Source organism: Meles meles, unplaced genomic scaffold, assembly GCF_922984935.1.
Source record: "Meles meles unplaced genomic scaffold, mMelMel3.1 paternal haplotype, whole genome shotgun sequence".
In the NCBI taxonomy this organism is placed as follows: Eukaryota; Metazoa; Chordata; class Mammalia; order Carnivora; family Mustelidae; genus Meles; species Meles meles.
The window spans coordinates 210,458-229,317 of NW_025721151.1; positions in this window are offsets into that span (position 1 = coordinate 210,458).

Here is an 18,860-nt window from a genome sequence, read left to right on the forward strand (position 1 = left end):
TGTTCCTGGATTAAAGCAAATCCCTATCGTAGCTAGGTTTTAGTGAGATTGCAATTCCACCTACAGTAGACAGAAATGTTATAGAACCATGGTGGTTCTGTGAAATTTTGATGACTTTCATAAAGGCACACTTCTCTGTTCTTCATACCACCAGAGGTTCCTATCATAATAAAGACCATCCTTTTTATGTCTGGACAAAATCAGTGTAGCTGCTTAGAGCTTATCAGATTCAGTAGAATTATAAATAGAAAATACCTAGTAACTATCAGCGTTCTAAAACCCATTGTTCTTAATGTACCATTGATCACCTTATAATACTCACCAATGTGGCTAAGGCCATTGTAACCCACAGTCATTCTCATAAAAAGGATTTAATACAACAGCATTTCCAACATTGTTTTAAATAAATCTACCAGTGATTGGGTCCCCTGGGTGACTCGGTGGGTTAAGCATCTAACAATTTCATCTCAGGTCTTGTGAGATATAGCCCCAATATTGAGCTCTAAGCATCATGTGGAATCTGTTTAAGGTTCTCACTCCCTCTCACTCTGCCCCTCCACACACATCCCTAAAATTAAAAAGTATAATAACAATTAAAAAGTGTAAAGATGTTTAATTCTCATATATAATTGAAAAAAAAACTGTCATTTAAAAGAGATGCCAGCATTGTGTCAGCACTAGGAACTCATAGATCTCCATTTAGGTAATTGAGAAAGAAGTTTCCCAGCAAGTTCACTTGTTTTATTGGCATATCCCCTCCTTTTTTTAAACCTAGCACAGGAAAACTGTGTTCACATTTTCATAAATGTAAGCCGAATATATTCAATAAACATGTTATAGTAATTATTTCAAAAAAGAGTTGGTTAAAAAGTTATATAAATTTCTCTATTTGGCTTTCGATCCAGAGTTAGCCAGGTTAGATTCCTATCAATAATAATTTTTTAAAGGGACCTGGTGAAACCAGAAATGCCCTTCACGTTTTCTGCGCTGGGAACAACTTCAAGTTTAGAACCCAGAGACTGTTTGTCTTTCATGAACAACACCAGGGGGCAGGACTGGGGTTACAGGGCAATAGCTGAGGCACGTGTCCTTCACCAGAAATGCTCTCTGTGCTCAGGGAAATACAGGGAGGGGAGTTCTCATCCACCCACTGGGTACCACTCGAGTTTCATACCTTCCAGGAAGAGGTATGCCAAGGGGTCCCCTGAGGTTTTCCTGTCACAGAAACACACCATAACGCTGTAAACTCTTTGGAATAAACATGTGAAATGGGGATGGAATGATGCACACCATTTCCTAAGATGGGTTTAAATGTTCTCTCTGTGTGGACACCTCTTCTTTCCCTTTCTTTTTCTCTTTACTCCATAATACTGCTCCTAACTGATTGGAGCATCTGACACACAGATTGTGTGTGTTGGTTTTGTACATTTCCATGATCATGACTGCAGACTGAAAAACTGGTTTAAGAGCATTTTCTATTTCTTTCTTTGATAACAGCATCAAAAGAAGCTTCTGACAAAGAAACAGACTAATCTGATAAACAAACCTGATTCATTTTCTGGTTTATGTTAGTCAACAACAAACCAAAAGATCATTTTGGAAATGACAATTGCTAATCATGATTAATTATTGAATTTCGTGCTGGAAGCAAAAAAGGTGATATTTTATAGCTTCCAAATATTATTTGCAGAATTGAATTAATTCATAAGACACCTCCAAGAAATTAAAATAATGAAAAATTCACAAAGTATTTTCATCAATTACCAGCTATTTTAATTGTAAATCAAACTAAGTGACTTAATAAGTGTGTCTGTAACCTGGAAGCAAAGCTTTGTAAAAGTCTGACTTGAACCAGGAAGACTGGGATTTCCATGAGGGCAGGAGCTCAGTAGCACTGGCTTCCTGCCAAGTCTCAAACTAGTAGAGCAGTTCAGTAAATACTGTTTCTCCCCACTGGGAGAGAGTTAGTATGCATCATATGTATGTATTTTATATTTTTTTTCTTTATTTTGAAAAGGTCACCAAGAATGTGCAAGGAACAAAGTCAAGGACCAGAAAATGGCACCACGTGGGAGATTACAGAACCAGAAGGACAAGCAGGACAGAGAGGATTTCACAGAGGAAAGAGGAGTTGGAAAGTGACCCCTCTGCTGGGGCAGCACTGAGGGAGTGGGAGGGCTCTGGCAGGAAGCAGCCAAGATTCCTGGAATTCCTTCCCATGGGACAAATAAAGAAAGAGATGCACTTAGAAAGAGTTACAGCCACCTCCCTCCCACATGCAAGACCACCAGCCCTGCAGGAATGGAGCATAATGGGACCCAGCTGAGCATGAGATCTGGTGCTGGAAGAGAGCAGCAGATGCTATAGGAACATGATCTCTGGTGCATCCATGGAGGCTCCTGAGAACCCACCACCCAGCCACCTTGAGCCCCTCTAGCAGGAAACAGGGCCAGTGTTTCCCTTGACTGGACCTCTGAACTACACTGTCCAGGTTCCACAGGGTTACACCTATGGATTGGAGGGTCTTGGCTAGTGGAAACAGGACAACCTGACTGAGGAGGTGAGTGTGGACTGAAGTGAGCATCCACAGCTGATGCCATGGATTGCCAGGCACTGCTGGTGAAGTGGTTTGCATATTGTCCTAGTGGGCCCTCAGGGCAAGGGGTTGGAGGGAATGGGGTCATCACCCATTCATTCTCTCTCTTTCCTCATGGTGCACCAGGCTCCCCATGCTTTTTCTGTCCACCTTGTTACCCCTCAGATAGGGTGTGCTCTGCTAAGAGGAGCCCAGTCAGTCCAGGTACAGGTCAGGGGTCAGTTGTGGACTCCCAGTGGTCCCTAATGAACCCCAGGACACCAGACTGGCTTGGGTGGACATTTACCTTTTGTTTTATATCGGGGCAGTTGTGTCCATCTGTGCACTTCTCCCCATGGGGACAACTATCTTGTGTGGCAGTACAGGTGTCCTGAAGTTACCCAGGAACAAATTCATCACCCCACCCAATGTTTCTTCATGGTCCAGCCACCATGATCTGTCCAGTGCCCAAACCTGAGCAGAGGAAGTGCTCAAGGGGTGGGAGGAAGAGAGACAAGATGGTGGAGAAGGAGGAGGAGGCTCTGTTTCAACCTGTCCTCTAAAGTGAGCTGATTACCCACCAAAGAATTCTGATAACCCATGAAATCAGCTTGAGATTAGAATTATATACATCTGGATCTCTAAGGGGGCAGAAGATGCCAGTAGGCAGGTAAAGTGGAGTGGGAACACTGGACTGATACCAGAAAATAAAATGGGGAGGGAGCCTCCAGAAGAGACGCAATACGAGAGTGTCTTGTGATTGGGGGACAGCATTAACTTGGCATCTGGTTGAAATCACTCAAAAAGAGCAAAGGATCTTAGGGGGAAATTGGGCTGTTAAGGACAGGGGCTTAAGCCTGCTGACCCAGGACAGCCACTGCTGGTGCTGAGCCAGAGAAAGTGCAGCTAAGAAGCCAGGTCTTGGTCCCTGAGCTTCAGGTACACCTGAGAGAGTCTGGGTGGCAGTGCTGGTGAGGGTGAGGGAGCCTCTCCAGCTGGCAGAACCACAGAGTTTTTCACTCTCCACTGGTGCGCTGTGTGACCAGAGTCTGAGTTGTACCCTATGTCCTCCCCTGAGAGAGGTGAGTGCAGGTGCCAGCCAGTTCTCTCTCTGATCCAGAGAGTCTGAGCACTCCCAGCCTGGGCCAGCCTGAAAATCTCACTGTGCTATCTCTGCTTGGTACCTCTCTGTTCATCTGGACCTGCTCAGACAGACATGGCTTGTATTTCTCCTGGTTTGGGGTACAAGCAGGAGTTCCTGTGACCCCAGAGGCCATGACTGGGAACATGCTCTGCTAGGGACAGAGGGTAAATTTATGTGCTCTGGAGCACCCGGAGGGGAGGAAACTGAGAAGGAGGTCTGGGTGAGGTTTGCTTTCCTCCAAACCGTCAAAAGCCAGCAAGTGAAGAGAAAACAAATGAACAAACAAACAATAAAACCTCTGGAGAACAAAAGCCTGAAAAACTTTCCTCAGAGCCCACCCCCTTGATAGGGGCGGGTGACTTAACTCTAGGAACATTGTCTGAAAACTCATGGGGCAAACCCCTCCCCCGGAAAGCCCACCAAACCAAACCAAACCAAACAAACAAAAAAATCAAACCAAACCAAACCAAACCAAACCAAAACAAAACAACAGCAACAAAAACCAAGAGTACAACCACCACTACTTCATAGATACAACTTCTGTTTTTTATTCCTTCTCCCTATTCTGGTTCTTTTCATTGTTTTATATATATAGCTTTTTGACCTATTTACCATCACAGTGAGATGTTCAGTACATCAAATTCCATAATATCCTTTTTACCAGAAATTTATGACACATATACCTGTGTTTTTCTTTTGCTTTTCTATTTTTATATTTTGTTTTATAATAATAATAATAATTATTATTATTATTATTATTTTAATATTCATATAGACATAAGCTTCAAGGTAATCCCCATACACCAACTAATGCTACCCCTGTAGGTAAACCAGTTTTAATCACACTTTATCTTAGGAAATTTGAGTCCTTTAACAAAGGTATCAAGATACATCCAAATAATCAAAATCACCTTCCACGCCCACACTGAGAATTTATAAACACTCTCCCATCTTACTTCTGTCAGTGTTTCTGTGTATTTCTTTTTGTCCTGGTGGTATATAAACCCTATACTTGGGGTTCTTTTGACGAGGTTCTCTTTAAAAATATATATATATATATATATATATATTTGTTTATTTTTTCCTTTCTCAACTAATTGTCAGTCTTTTTGTTTGTCTGTTCTTGTATGTATACTTCATAAATATTAGCTTGGGGCCCATTTGGGCTGGGCCATCTCTTTTATTTTATCCTTTCTTTTTTACTCTCTCTCTCTCTCTCTCCTTTTTTTATTTTTTATTATTTATTTATTTATTTATTTATTTTTTTGTGGTGGGGACTCTCAATTGCTCAGAAGCATTCCAGGGTGCACCTTGCCTACACCACTGTGAATACATTCAGGTACACATCGGGTCAGCCATCTCTCACCAAAATGATTAGGAGGAGGAATGCTCAACAGAAGAAAAATTCAGAGACTCAACCTTCTGCATCAGAACTATTGGGTATGTTCAGGCTAACAATTATGCAGGCAATAGGTAGATTGATGACAAAATGGAATTAATTAGGGCAAAGTGAAAGCCACTAGGGATGACTTTTACAATGTTCTCAAAGATGTCCAATCTAATCTAAATTCTCTAAAAGCTAGGGTAATTGAGGCATAAGATATAATTAGTGATCTGGAGGACAAACAGATAGAGAAAAAGGATCAGGAGGAAGCCTGGAACAAATAGCTGAGAAGCCATGAAAACAGAATTAGGGAAATAAATGACGCCATGAAACGTTCCAATGTCAAAATTATTGGAATCCCTGAGGGAGAGGAGAAAGAAAGAAGACTAGAAGATATAGTTGAACAAATTCTCCGTGAAAATTTTCCCCATCTCGTGAATGAAATCAGCGTTCATGTACTAGAGGCAGAAACCTTCCCCCCAAGATCATAGAATCTAGAAAGAAACTTGAGACACCTAACAGGGAAAATGATGAATCATAATTGTAGAGAGGAGCTCTTGAAAGCAGCTAGGGCAAAGAAACTCCTTACATAAAGAGGAAAGCCCATCAGAATAACGTCAGACCTGTCTGCAGAAACCTGGCAAGCCAGAAAGAGCTGGAAAGACATATTCAGGGCACTAAATGCGAAGAATATGCAGCCAAGAATATTTTATCCAGCAAGACTGACATTCAAAATGAATGGAGAGATAAAGAATTTCCAAGACCTGCAAGGTTTAAAAGAGTATGTGACCACCAAGCCAGCACTACAAGGAATATTAAGGGGGGGATCTATAATAGAGGAAAAATCTTAAGATTCTTATCATTGAACAGAAATATATGGAGACAATCTACAGAAACAAAGACTTCAAAAGTAACACGATGTCAATAAAAACGTATGTCTCAATAATCACTCTCAACGCGAATGGTCTAAATGTGCACATAAAATGACACAGGCTTGCAGATAGAATAAAATGACAGGAAACATCCATATGTTGTCTCCAAGAGACCCATTTTGAACCTAAGGATACATCCACACTGAAAGTGAATGGAGGGAGAAGCATCTTTCATGTCAATGGCCTCAAAAGAAGGCTGGGGTAGCGATTCTCACATCAGATAAATTAGATTTTAAACTAAAGTCTGTAGTCAGAGATACAGAAAGACACTACATCATTCTTAAAAGGACTATCCACCAAGAAGATCTAACAATTGTAAATATTTATGCCCCCCAAATGGGAACAGCCAATTACATAAGACAACTGTTAATCAAGATAAAGAGTCATATTGATATGAATACATTAATAGTAGTAGATCTTAACATGCTGCTCTCAGTAATACGCAAATTACCCAAGCAGAAAATCAATAAAGAAACAAGAGCATTGAATGACACAATGGACAAAATGAACCTCCTAGATATATACAGAACATTCTATCCTAACGCAGCAGAATACTCTTTCTTCTTGAGTGCACATGGAACCTTCTCCAGGATAGACTACATACTGGTTCACAAATCAGGGCCCCACTGATACCAAAAGATTGAGATTATTCCCTGTGTATTCTCAGATCACAATGCTTTGAAACGGGAACTCAACCACAAGGAAAAGGTTGGAAGGAATTCAAACACCTGGAAGCTTAAGACCACCTTGCTTAAGAATGCTTGGATCAACCAGAAAATCAAAGAAGAACCTAAAGAATTCATGGAAACCAATGGGAAAGAAGACACTTTGGTCCAAATCCTATGGGATACAACAAAGGCGTTCCTAAGTAGGAAATACATTGCCATCCATGCCTCCATCAAAAAATTGAAAAATCCATGAGACACCAGCTATCTTTACACCTTGAAGACCTGGAGAATCAAGAACAAATTAAGCTAACTCCACACATAATAAGGGGAAAAAATCAAGATTGGATCAGAGACGAATGAGATAGAAACTAGAGATACAATAGAACACATCAATGAAACACGAAGCTGGTTTTTGGAATAAATCAATAAGGGCAATGAGCAATTTGCCAAACTAATCCACAAGAAATGAGAGAAGGCCCAAATTAATAAAATTATGAATGAAAAGGGAGAGATCACAACTAACACCAAGGAAATAGAAACAAGTTATTATCAACAGTTATATGCCAATAAGTTAAGAAAACTAGATGAAAAGGATGCATTCCTGGAAACTACAAACTTCCAAAATTGAACCAGGAAGAAATTGACAACCTGAATAGACCAATATCTAATAACGAGATTGAATCAGTTTTCAAAAACCTCCCCAAAAAACAAGAGCCCAGGACCTGAAGGATTCCCTGGGGAACTCTACCAAACTTTCAAAGATGAAATAATATCTATTCTCATGAAGATGTTTCAAAAAACTGAAGAAGAAGGAAAACTTCCAGACTCATTTTATGAAGCCAGCATTACACTGATCCCCAAACCAGGCAGTCCCCATCAAGAAGGAGAATTTCTGACCAATATCCCTGATGAATATGTGTGCTATGATTCTCAACAAGATCCTAGCAAATAGTATCCTATGACACATTAAAACGATTATCCACCATGACCAGATGGGATTCATCCCTGGATTGCAAGGATGGTTCACCATTTGTATGGAAATCAGTTACTTTCGTAACACTCAAAATGAAAACACAGAAAGGGAAATTAGAGAATTGATTCCATTTACTATAGCACCAAGATACCTAGGAATAAACCTAACCAATGAGGTAAAGGATCTGTACTCGAGGAACTACAGAACCCTCATGAAAGAAATTGAAGAAGGCACGAAAAGATGGAAGTCCATTCCATGCTCTTGGATCAAAAGAATAAACATTGTTAAAATGTCTATACTGCCTAGGGCAATCTACACGTTAATGCCATTCCTATCAAAATTTCCCCAGAATTTCTCAAAGAGATGGAGCAAAAAAACCGAAAAATTTGCATGAAATCAGAAGAGACCCCAAAATACTAAGGAAATGTTGGAAAAGAAACACAAAACTGGGGGCATCATGTTGGCTGATTTCAAGCTTTACTACAAAGCTGTGATCACCAAGACAGCATGGTACTGACATAAAAACAGACATATAGACCAGTGGAACAGAGAAGAGTGCTCAGATTTGGCCCCTCAACTCTATGGTCAAATAATCTTCGAAAAGGAGGGAAAAAATATATACATTTGAAAAAAGACAGTCTCTTCAATAAATGTTAATGGGAAAATTGGACAGCTATATGTAGAAGAATGAAACTAGACCATTGTCTTACACCATACACAAAGATCAACTCGAAATGAATAAAAGACCTCAACATGAGACAAGAATCCATCAGAATCCTAGAGGAAAACATAGGCAGTAACCACTTTTGGCTGCAGCCAAAGCAGCTTCTTTCAAGATATGTCTCTGAAGGAAAGGAAACAAAAGTGAAAATGAACTTTTGGGACTACATCAAGATTAAAACCTTCTGCACAGCAAAGGAAACAGTCAACAAAACAAAGAGGCAACCCATGGAATGGGAGAAGATATTTGCAAATGACAGTACAGACAAAAGGCTGATACCCAGGATCTATAAAGAACTTCTCAAACTCAACACACACAAAACAGTTACTCATGTCAAAAATGAGCAGAAGACATGAACAAACACTTCTCCAATGAAGACATTCAAATGGCTATCAGACACATGAAAAAATGTTCCTCTTCACTAGCCATCAGGGAGTTTCAAATCAAAACCACATTGATACACCATCTTAAAGCACTTGGAATGGCTAAAATTAATAAGACAGGAAACAATGTGTGTTGGAGAAGATGTGGAGAAAGGGGAACCCTCTTCCACTTGGTGGGAATGTAAGTTGGTGCAGCCACTTTGAAGAACACTGTGGAGATTCCTCAAGAAATTAAAAATAGAGCTTCCCTATGACCCTGCAACTGCACTACTGTGTATTTATCCCAAAAATACAGATGTAGTGAAAAGAAGGTCCATCTACACCCCAATGTTCAGTGAAGCAATGGCCAGGGTCTCCAAACTGTGGAAAGAACCAAGATGCCCTTCAATGGATGAATGGATAAGGATGATGTGGTCCATACACACTATGGAGTATTATGCCTCAATCAGAAATGATGAATACCCAACTTTTTTATCAACATGGACGGGACTGGAAGAGTTTATGCTGACTGAAATAAGTCAAGCAGAGAGAGTCAATTATCATATGGTTTCACTTATTTGTGGAGCATAACAAATAACATGGAGGACATGGGAAGATGGAGAAGAGAAGGGTGTTGAAAGAAATTGGAGAGGTAGATGAACCATTAGAGACTATGACTCTGAAAAACCATCTGAGGGTTTTGAAGGCGTGTGAGGTGGGAAGTTGGGGAAGCCTGGTGGTGGGTATTATGGAGGGGACGTATTGCATGGAGCACTGGGTGTGGTGCATAAACAATGAATTCTGGTACACTGAAATGAAATTTAAAAAAAATAAAAATGTTAAAAAGGTGGTAGGGAGATCTCCCCAGTACCTGAGGGAGGTTAATCAATTCATCCTCCACACTAGGAACTGTACAGGGTTTCACTAGATGAAGTCCCCCTTCCTGTACTCTTGGCAGGGCAGGATGCCAGAGGACCTGGGTACACCTGTGCCAGCACTACAGTTACATCCTGATTAGTGTGAACATTTTCTAGGAGTAGGAGAACTCTCTTAGGTTTACCCTCTGCATTTTACAGCCCCATGTTATTGATTAAAATTCATGGAATGTGATTTCCCTTATCTATGCCTTCATCCACTTGCAGACATTTTATGATACATATAACTTGAGGTGAAAACTGAATAAAAGGAAGGTCTGGTCATTATTACTGCTGAAACTACTACCTGTTATAACTAGATGCAGTCAGCCTGGTGAGTGCAGGTACAGAGCCACTTCCATGCCCAGGACTCACACTTGAGTGTTCTTTGGTATCCACTATGTTTGCCATTTTCTTCTGGTTGGAGCTGTTGTAGGCAGTGCTATGGACAAGCTCCAGTTTCAGTACTCAGCTGAAATGGTGAGGGGGAGACAAGATATTGGGGAAGTAGGAGGAGGCACCATTTCAACCTGTACCCTAAAGTGAGCTGATTACCTACCAAAGAACTCTGATCAAGCATGAAATCAGCCTAAGATTATAATTATACACTTCTGGATCTCTACAAGGGCAGAAGACACCAGTGAGCAGGCAAAGCAGAGTGGGAACTTTTGGACTGATATTGGAAGATAAACAAAAGGAAGAGGGAGCCACCAGAAGCTACCCATTGGAAAGTAACACCCCAATACAAGAGTGCCTTGTGACTGGGAACCAGCATTAAGTTAGAGTCTGGTTGAAAGCACTCAAAAAGAGCAAATGATTGTGGGGGGGAATTGTAGGATTCGGGGCAGTTAGGGACAGGGGCTTAAGTCTCAGGACACAGGACAGCCACCCTTGGTGATGAGACAGAAAAAGTGCAGCGAAGAAGCCAGTTCTTGATCCCTGAGCCGCCAGAGGGCCTGAGAGTGTCTGGGTGGTGGCTCCCATGAGGTTGGGAGAACCTCACCAGGTGGCAAAACCACAGCCTTTTGCACTCTCCACATGTGGGCCTTGTTACCAGAGTCTGAGTCAGGCCCCACAACCCTACCCCCAAGTGAGGGGCATGCAGGCGCCAGCCGGCAGAACCACAGCCTTTTATACTCTCTGCGCACCTTGCTACCAGAGCCCGAGTCGCGCCTGACACCCGCCCCCCCCCCCCCGCCCCCGGAGAGGTGCTTGCAGGGGCCAGCCATAGCTCTCTTGGACCCTGAGAGTCTGAGCATTCCCAGCCCAGGCCAGAGGGAAAATCTCAGTGTGCTTTCACTGCTTGGAACCTCTCTGGCAATCTGGAGCTGCCCAGACAGCTGGGGCTGTCGAGGTTTTGTGTACAAGTGGGAGTTCCTGTGACCCTAGAGACCAAGACTGGGAAGGTGCTCTGCCAGTGGCTGAGGGGAAATTTATGTGCTCTGGAGTACCCAGAGAGGAACGAACAGAGGCTTCTCTCTGAGAGTGAGGTCTGGGGGCAGTTGCTTTCCTCTGAACCTCCAAAACCATCAAAAGCTGCCAAGATGAGAGAAAACAAAGGAACAAACAAACAAAAATAACCTCCAGAGAATAAAAGCCTGAAAAACAGTTTCCACAGAGCCCACCTCCTTGATGCGGGCAGGAGGAAGTAAATCAGGGAACACTACCTGAATAAATACGTGGCAGTCCTCTCCCCCAGAAAACCAACCAAAACCAAAACAAAACAAAAACAAAACAAAACAACAATAACAAAAACAAACAACCAAAAAATAAAAAATAAAACAAACAAACAAACAAAAAAACAAGAGAATAACCAACACTACTTCATAGATACAACTTTTATTTTTAATTCATTCCCACAGTTCTGGTTCATTTTTTATAGATAATTTTTTTATTTGTTTATTTACAGCATAACAGTGTTCATTGTTTTGGCACCACACCCAGTGCTCCATGCTGTACGTGCCCTCCCTATTACCCACCACCTGGTTCCTCAACCTCCCACTCCCCCGCCCCTTCAAAACCCTCTGGTTGTTTTTTTAACCTATTTACCATCACAGTGAGATGTCCAGTACATCAAATTCCTAATAACCTTCTAACCTGAACTTTTTCATACATATACCTGTGTTTTTCTTTTGCTTTTCTATTTTTTAAATTTTTTTTCATTTTATTTTAATTTAGTTTAGTTTATCCTTTTTTTATTTTTAATATTCATATAGAGTTAAAATGCAAGGTAATTCCCTTTCCCCAATCAATGCTACTCCTATAGGTAAAACAGTTTTTAATTCCCTTTATCTTAGGAAAGTCAAGTCTTTTAACAAAGATATCAAGATACACCCAAGAAGAATCAAAATAACCTTCCTTGCTGACACTGAGAAGTTATAACCACTCTCCCATCTTTTTCCTCTGTCAGCGTTTCTGTGTATTTGTTTTTGTCTTGATAGTATATATATATCTTATACTTGGGGTTCTTTTTGACAAGGTTCTTTTTTGTTTGTTTGTTTTTATATATTTACTTTTTTTCTCTTGTTATCTACTTTTATCAGTCTTTTTGTATGTCTGTTTTTGTTTGTATTCTTCATAAATCTTACCTTGGGGCCCATTTGGACTGGGCCTTCTCTTTTGTTTTATCTTTCTTTTTTTCCCTGTCTCTCTCTCTCTCTCTCTCTCTCTCTCTTTTTCCTTTTTTCTTTCCTTTGGGTGGGGACTCTGGATTGCTCAGAAGTGTTCCAGGGTGCATCTTGCCTGCACTATGGTCAATACATTCAGCTGCACATCCGTTCAGCCATCTCTCACCAAAATGACTAGGAGGAGGAATGCCCAACAGAAGAAAAATTCAGAGACTGGGCCTTCTGCAACAGAGCTAATGGCTATGGACATAGCCAATATTTTGGAAAGGGAATTCAGGCTAACAATTATCCAGGCAATAGGTAGATTGCAGAAAGCCCTTGATGACAAATGGAATTGATTAGGGCAGAAGTGAAAGCCATCAGGGATGATGTTCACAATGTTCTCAATGAGTTCCAATCTAATCTATAGTCTCTAAAAGCTAGGGTAACTGAGACAGAAGATAGAATTAGTGATTGGAGGACAAACAGAGAAAAAGGATCAGGAGGAAGCCTGGAACAAAAGCTTAGAAGCCACGAAAACAGAACAATGGAAATAAATGACACCATGAGACTTTCTAACGTCAGAATTATTGGAATCCCTGAGGGGGAGGAGAAAGAAAGAAAACTGGAAGATGTAGTTGAAAAAAATCTCCATGAAAAATTTCCATTGGATGGAACCAATGTTCATGTACTAGAGGCAGAACCCCAAGATTATAGAATCTAGAAAGACTTCCTGACACCTGATAGTAAGAATGATGAATCATAATCGTAGACAGGAGCTCTTGAAAGCAGCTAGGGCAAAGAAACTCCTTACATAAAGAGGAAAGCCCATCAGTATAATGTCAGACCTGTCCACAGAAACCTGGCAAGCCAGAAAGGGCTGGCAAGACATATTCAGGGCAGTGAATGAGAAGAACATGCAGCCAAGAATACTTTATCCAGCAAGACTGACATTCAAAATGGATGGAGAGATAAAGAGTTTCCAAAACCAGCAAGGTTTAAAAGAGTATATGACCACCAAGTAAACACTGCAGGAAATATTAAGGGTGGTTCTATAAAAGGGGAAAAACCCTAAGAATATCTGGGAACAGAAATATATGGAGACAATCTATAGAAACAAAGACTTCACAGGTAACATGATATCAGTAAAGACGTATCTCTCAATAACCACTCTCAATGTGAATAGCCTAAATGCACCCATAAAAGGACACAGGGTTGCAGATAGGATAAAACGACAAGACCCATCCATATTTTTTCTATGAGAGACCCATTTAGAACCTAAGGATACACCCAGACTGTAAGTGAAGGGATGAGGAAGAATATTTCATGCCAATGGGCCTCAAAAGAAGGTTGTGGTAGTGATTCTCCTGTCAGATAAATTAGATTTTAAACTAAAGACTATAGTCAGAGATACAGAAAGACACTACATCATTCTTAAAGGGACTATCCACCAACAAGAAACAATTGTAAATATTTATGTATGGAAGCTTTTTATTGTTGTTTCTTTAACTAAGCTAGCTGCCCCTTTCTCTCTCTCCTTCTGCAGTTTTCATACTGCATATATGTGTTTTCTTTTTTTTTTAAGATTTTATTTATCCATTTGACAGACAAAGATATCAAGTATGCAGAGAGAGAGGTGGGGAAGCAGGCTCCTTGCTGAGCAGAGAGCCTGATGTTGGGCTGGATCCCAGGACCCTGAGATCACAACCTGAGCTGAAGGCAGAGGCTGTAACCACTGAGCCACCCAGGCACCCCACATATATGGATTTTCTTATGGGATCCCCTAAATTCTATAGGCTTTCTTTTAAACTCTTTTAAAATCTATTCTGAAAAAAAAATCTATTTTATTTTTCCTTCTGGTTGGAAAATTTCAAGTAATCCAACATTGAGCTCACTATTTCTTTCTTGTTTTTGATCAGGTCTGTATAGACTTTGGAGTTTTTTCAGCTCCATCATTGTGTTTTTCAGTTCTAGAATATCCACTTGGCTTTTTTTTTTTTTTTTTAAGATTTAATCTCTGTGTTAAGCATATCATTTTATTCCAATATGGTTTTACTGATATTGTCCTTTTTGTTGTTGTTGTTGTCTTTTAAGTAAACATTCTGAATTATTGTTCATGTAGTTTTAATCTTAATTTCTTTATGGTCAATTCCTCGTGTTTTTTTTTTATCATTTTATCTTTCTAGTGTCATATTTTCCTGACAATTTGTAAACCTTGTACCACTGCATTGGTGTTTGCTTGTTTGAAGAAGTAGACACTTTCCTAGTATTTATAGTTGGGATTTGACAAGGAAAGTCTTTTAACTGTCAATTTTGCCAGAAATTTGTGGCACATCAACAAGAAAATAACACAAATATCCTGACTCACTAGGTCCATGGGTAGGTGGGTTTGACACTTGTGTCTTCGGTGATCTTGGATGCTCATTGGACCCTTTTTCCCCTATGGAGGGATTGAAACTGTCTTTTTTCCTTTTGTTCAATTTACCTTTTCTCAATTCTGTGTGTGTTTTTTTTTTTTAATGTGGAACCTCAAAATGATATATCTGTGGATGGGTAGTTATTTATATCCATGCTTATGTGAAGAGATCTGGGCCAGAACCTCCTAATCTTGCATCATCCTGACATAATCACCATGTGTGGGAAGGTCAGTATAACTCTGTTCAGTCATAGAAGTACTAAGTGAAACACTCACAGCCCTATCATGCCTTAGCAAACTGAGTTGTGTCATCTTGAAATACCTCTGTGTTCCCCAAAAGTGCACTAACAGGAGGTGAAGAGTGAGTGCTCCAGATCTCCCTCCCCAGGAGACACGATAAAAACAACCGTGTTGTGGAACCATGATATTTTAACCTAAAATGAAGGAAATCTTAGAACATAAAGAAAATCAGGATCTATTTACATTTTAAAACATTTTTATACAATTTTAAAGATTTTATTTACTTGAGAGAGAGAAAGAGAGAGAGAGAGAGAGAGAGAGTGAGCATGAGTGGGGCAGAGGGGCAGAGTGAGAGGGACAAACAGACTCCCCACTGAGCATGGAGCCCAGTGCTGAGCTGATCGCAGGACCCTGAGATCATGACCAGTGTCAGAGTCAGGCACTTAATTGACTGAAATGCCAAAGTGCACCAGTTACCTATTTGTATTTTATTTCTGTGTTCAATGCAGTTGAATTATTCATAAAATCACATGGATCTTCAATCAATGATCACACCTAGTTGGTTCAGTTGCCTAAGTGTCTGCCTTCAGTTAGGTTAATGATCCCAGAATCCTAGGATTGATCCAAAAGCTGGGTTCTCTGCTTAGTGGAGAACCTGCTTCTCCCTGTCCCCCTGCCCCTTCCCACCACTCAAGCTGTCTCTCACTCTGTCTCAAATGAATAACATATTTTTTAAAAATCAGTAATCACATTTATGTATTTTAATTATGTATATACATATTTGATTATTGATTTTTCAAATTTTAATTTCAGCATAGTTAACTTGCAGTGTAATTAGTTTAAGGCGTAAAATATAGTGATTGAACAATTCTCTACACTACTCGGTTCCCATCAAGACAAGTAATCCCTTATAGTTATGTCACCCATTCCCATACCCACCTCTTCTCTGTAACCATCAGCTTTGTTTTCTATAGTTAACAGTCTATTCTTTGGTTTGTTTCAGTGCTTTGTTTTTATTTATTAATTTATTTGTTTTGTTTTGTTTTCATTTTATTTGTTTCTTCAGTTCCACATGTGAGTGAAATCGTATAGTATTTGCCTTTCTCTGACAGGATTGTATTTCTTAGTCTTCTGCTCATTTTTTTAAACTAAATTATTTATTAATTTAAGTGTTGAATCATATAAGATCATTATATATTATGGATAATAACCATGCATCAGATAATTCACTTGCAAATACATTCTCCCATTCAATAGGTTGTCTTAATTTTGTTGATTATTTCCTCTGCAGTGCAGAAGGATTTTATTTTGACATTGTCCAGATGGTTCAATTTTGGGTTTCTTTCTCTTGATTCAGGACACATATCTAGAAAAAATTGGTATGGCTGATTTCAGAGAAGATATTGACTGTGCTCTCTTCTAGGATTTTTATGGTTTCAGGTCCCACATGTAGGTCCTTAATCCATTTGGGCTGTTTTTTGAGTGGGGTGTAAGAAAGTGGTCCAGATTTATACTTTTCATGTTGTTGTCCAGTTAGCCCAACATCATTTGTCAAAGAGACTGTCTTTCCCCCATTGTATAGCCTTTCCTTCTTTGTCAAATATTAATTGCCCATGTAATTGAGGGCTTACCTCTGGGTTTTCTATTCTGTTCCATTTATCCATGTGTATACTGCTATACCAGTATAGCATACTGTTTCATTTACAATACCTTTTTTTTTGTTGTTGTTGTTTAAAGAATTTATTTGTTGGTCAGTGGAGAGAGAGAGAGAAAGACTGATCAGAAGGTTGGGGGCTGGGTGGCATGCAGACAGAGAAGAAGACTCCCTACTGAGCAAGGAGCCTGATGCTGCGCTTTATCCCAGGACAATGATCTGAGCCAAACCTGCTGTTTAACCTACTGAGACACCCAGGTGTCCCAGCTATAGCTTAATAATATAACTTGAAATCTGGAATTAGGTTGCCTCCAGCTTTGTTTTTCTTTTTCCAAGATTGCTTTGGAAGTCCAGTGTCTTTTATGGTTCTGTGTAAATTTTAGGGATGTTTGTTCTAGCTCTGTGAAAAATGCTGGTGGTATTTTGATAGGGATTGCTTTAAGTGTGTAGATGCTTTGGGTATTATAGACATTTTAACAGTATTTGCTTTTCTAATCCGTGAGCATGGAACGTATTTCCATGTATTTGGATGTATATAACATCAATGTTATATAGAACTCAGAGTACAGGTGTTTCTCCCCTTTGGTTAACTTTATTCCTCATTATTATATAACTTTTTCTTTTTTTTAAGATTTTATTTATTTATTTGACAGACAGAGATCACAAGTAGACAGAGAAGCAGGCAGAGAGAGAAAGGAAGGGAAACAGACTCTCCACTGAGCAGAGAGCCCAATGCGGGGCTCGATCTCAGGACGCTGGGATCATGACCTGAGCCGAAGGCAGAGGCTTTAACCCACTGAGCCATCCAGGTGCCCCTATATAACGTTTTCTTAAGACCAGTTTTGTTTCATCACAATTATTTTAAACCATTGTGTTTTCATTTTCATTTGGTTCCATGTATTTTTTTTTAATTTATTCTTTGATTTCATAGGTGACCTATTCATTATTGGTAGGATGTTGCTTAACCTCCTAGCATGTGTGGTCTTTCAGGTCATTTTTTCTTGTTGTTAACTTCAAGTTTCATACCCTTGTGGTCAGAAGTTATGCATGGCATGGTCTCAATCTTTTTGTATTTGTTGAGGACTGATTTGTAACATAATAGTGGTCTATTATGGAGAACATTCCATGTGTACTTGAAAACAATGTGTTGTATATTCTTTTAGGATAGATTGTTTTAAATTTATATATTGAGTCCATCTGGACCAGTGTGTTATTCAAAGCTATTGTTTCTTTGTTGATTTTCTGTTTAAATGATTTGTCCTTTGAGGTGAGTGTGCTGCCATAGTCCTTACAATTATTGTGCTGTTGTGATGAGTTTCTTTAGGTTTGTTATTAATTATTTTATATATCTGTGTGCTCCAATGTTGATTGCATAAATATTTGCAACTGTTAAATTTTCCTGTTGGATTTTTCCATTTATGAGTGTGATTTATTTGTCTCTTGTTAAAGTCTTCATTTTAATATCTATGTTCATTTGTGTGATAAATATTTCTCCATCCCCTCAGTTTCAATCTGTAGGTGTCCTTTGATATAATATGAGTCTCTTGTAGGTTGTGTATAGACCGACCTTGTTTTTGTCTATTTTGTTACCCTATATATTTTCATCACAGCATATAGTCTACTTACATTCAAAATAATTATTCATAGATACATAATTAGTGCTAATTATTTTTTGTTTTGTCATTGTATCTGGATATTTTCCTTTTCCTTTCTATTTTTTGTCATGTTAGGTCTTTCTTTTCTTTTTTATAATTTTATTTAAAATCAATGAATTAACATGCAGTGTGTTATTAGTTTCAGAGGTAGAGTTTAGTAATTCGTCAGTTTCATATAAGACTCAGGGCCCATTCGATCAAGTGTCCTCCTTAATACCCACCACCCAGTTACATCATCCCCCACCCACCTCTCCTTCTGAACCCTCAATTTGTTTCCTAGAGTTCTTATAATGTAACATTCCACATATATATATTGTGTATGTGTGTGTGTGTGTGTGTGTGTGTGTGTGTGTGTGTATCTACATCTATATAGATATTGATATAGATATATATATAGAGAGAGAAGGGGGTAAGATATGCTGGAGAAGTAGGAGACCCTGTTCCAATTGATCCCCCAAAGTGAGCTAATTATCTGACAGATCACTCTGAACACACATGAAATAAGACTGAGATGTAGGATTATATACTTCTGGATCTCTATGGGGCAGAAGACACCAGTGGACAAGAAAACCAGAGTGGGAATGTAGGACTGATATTGGAAGACAAACAAAAGGGT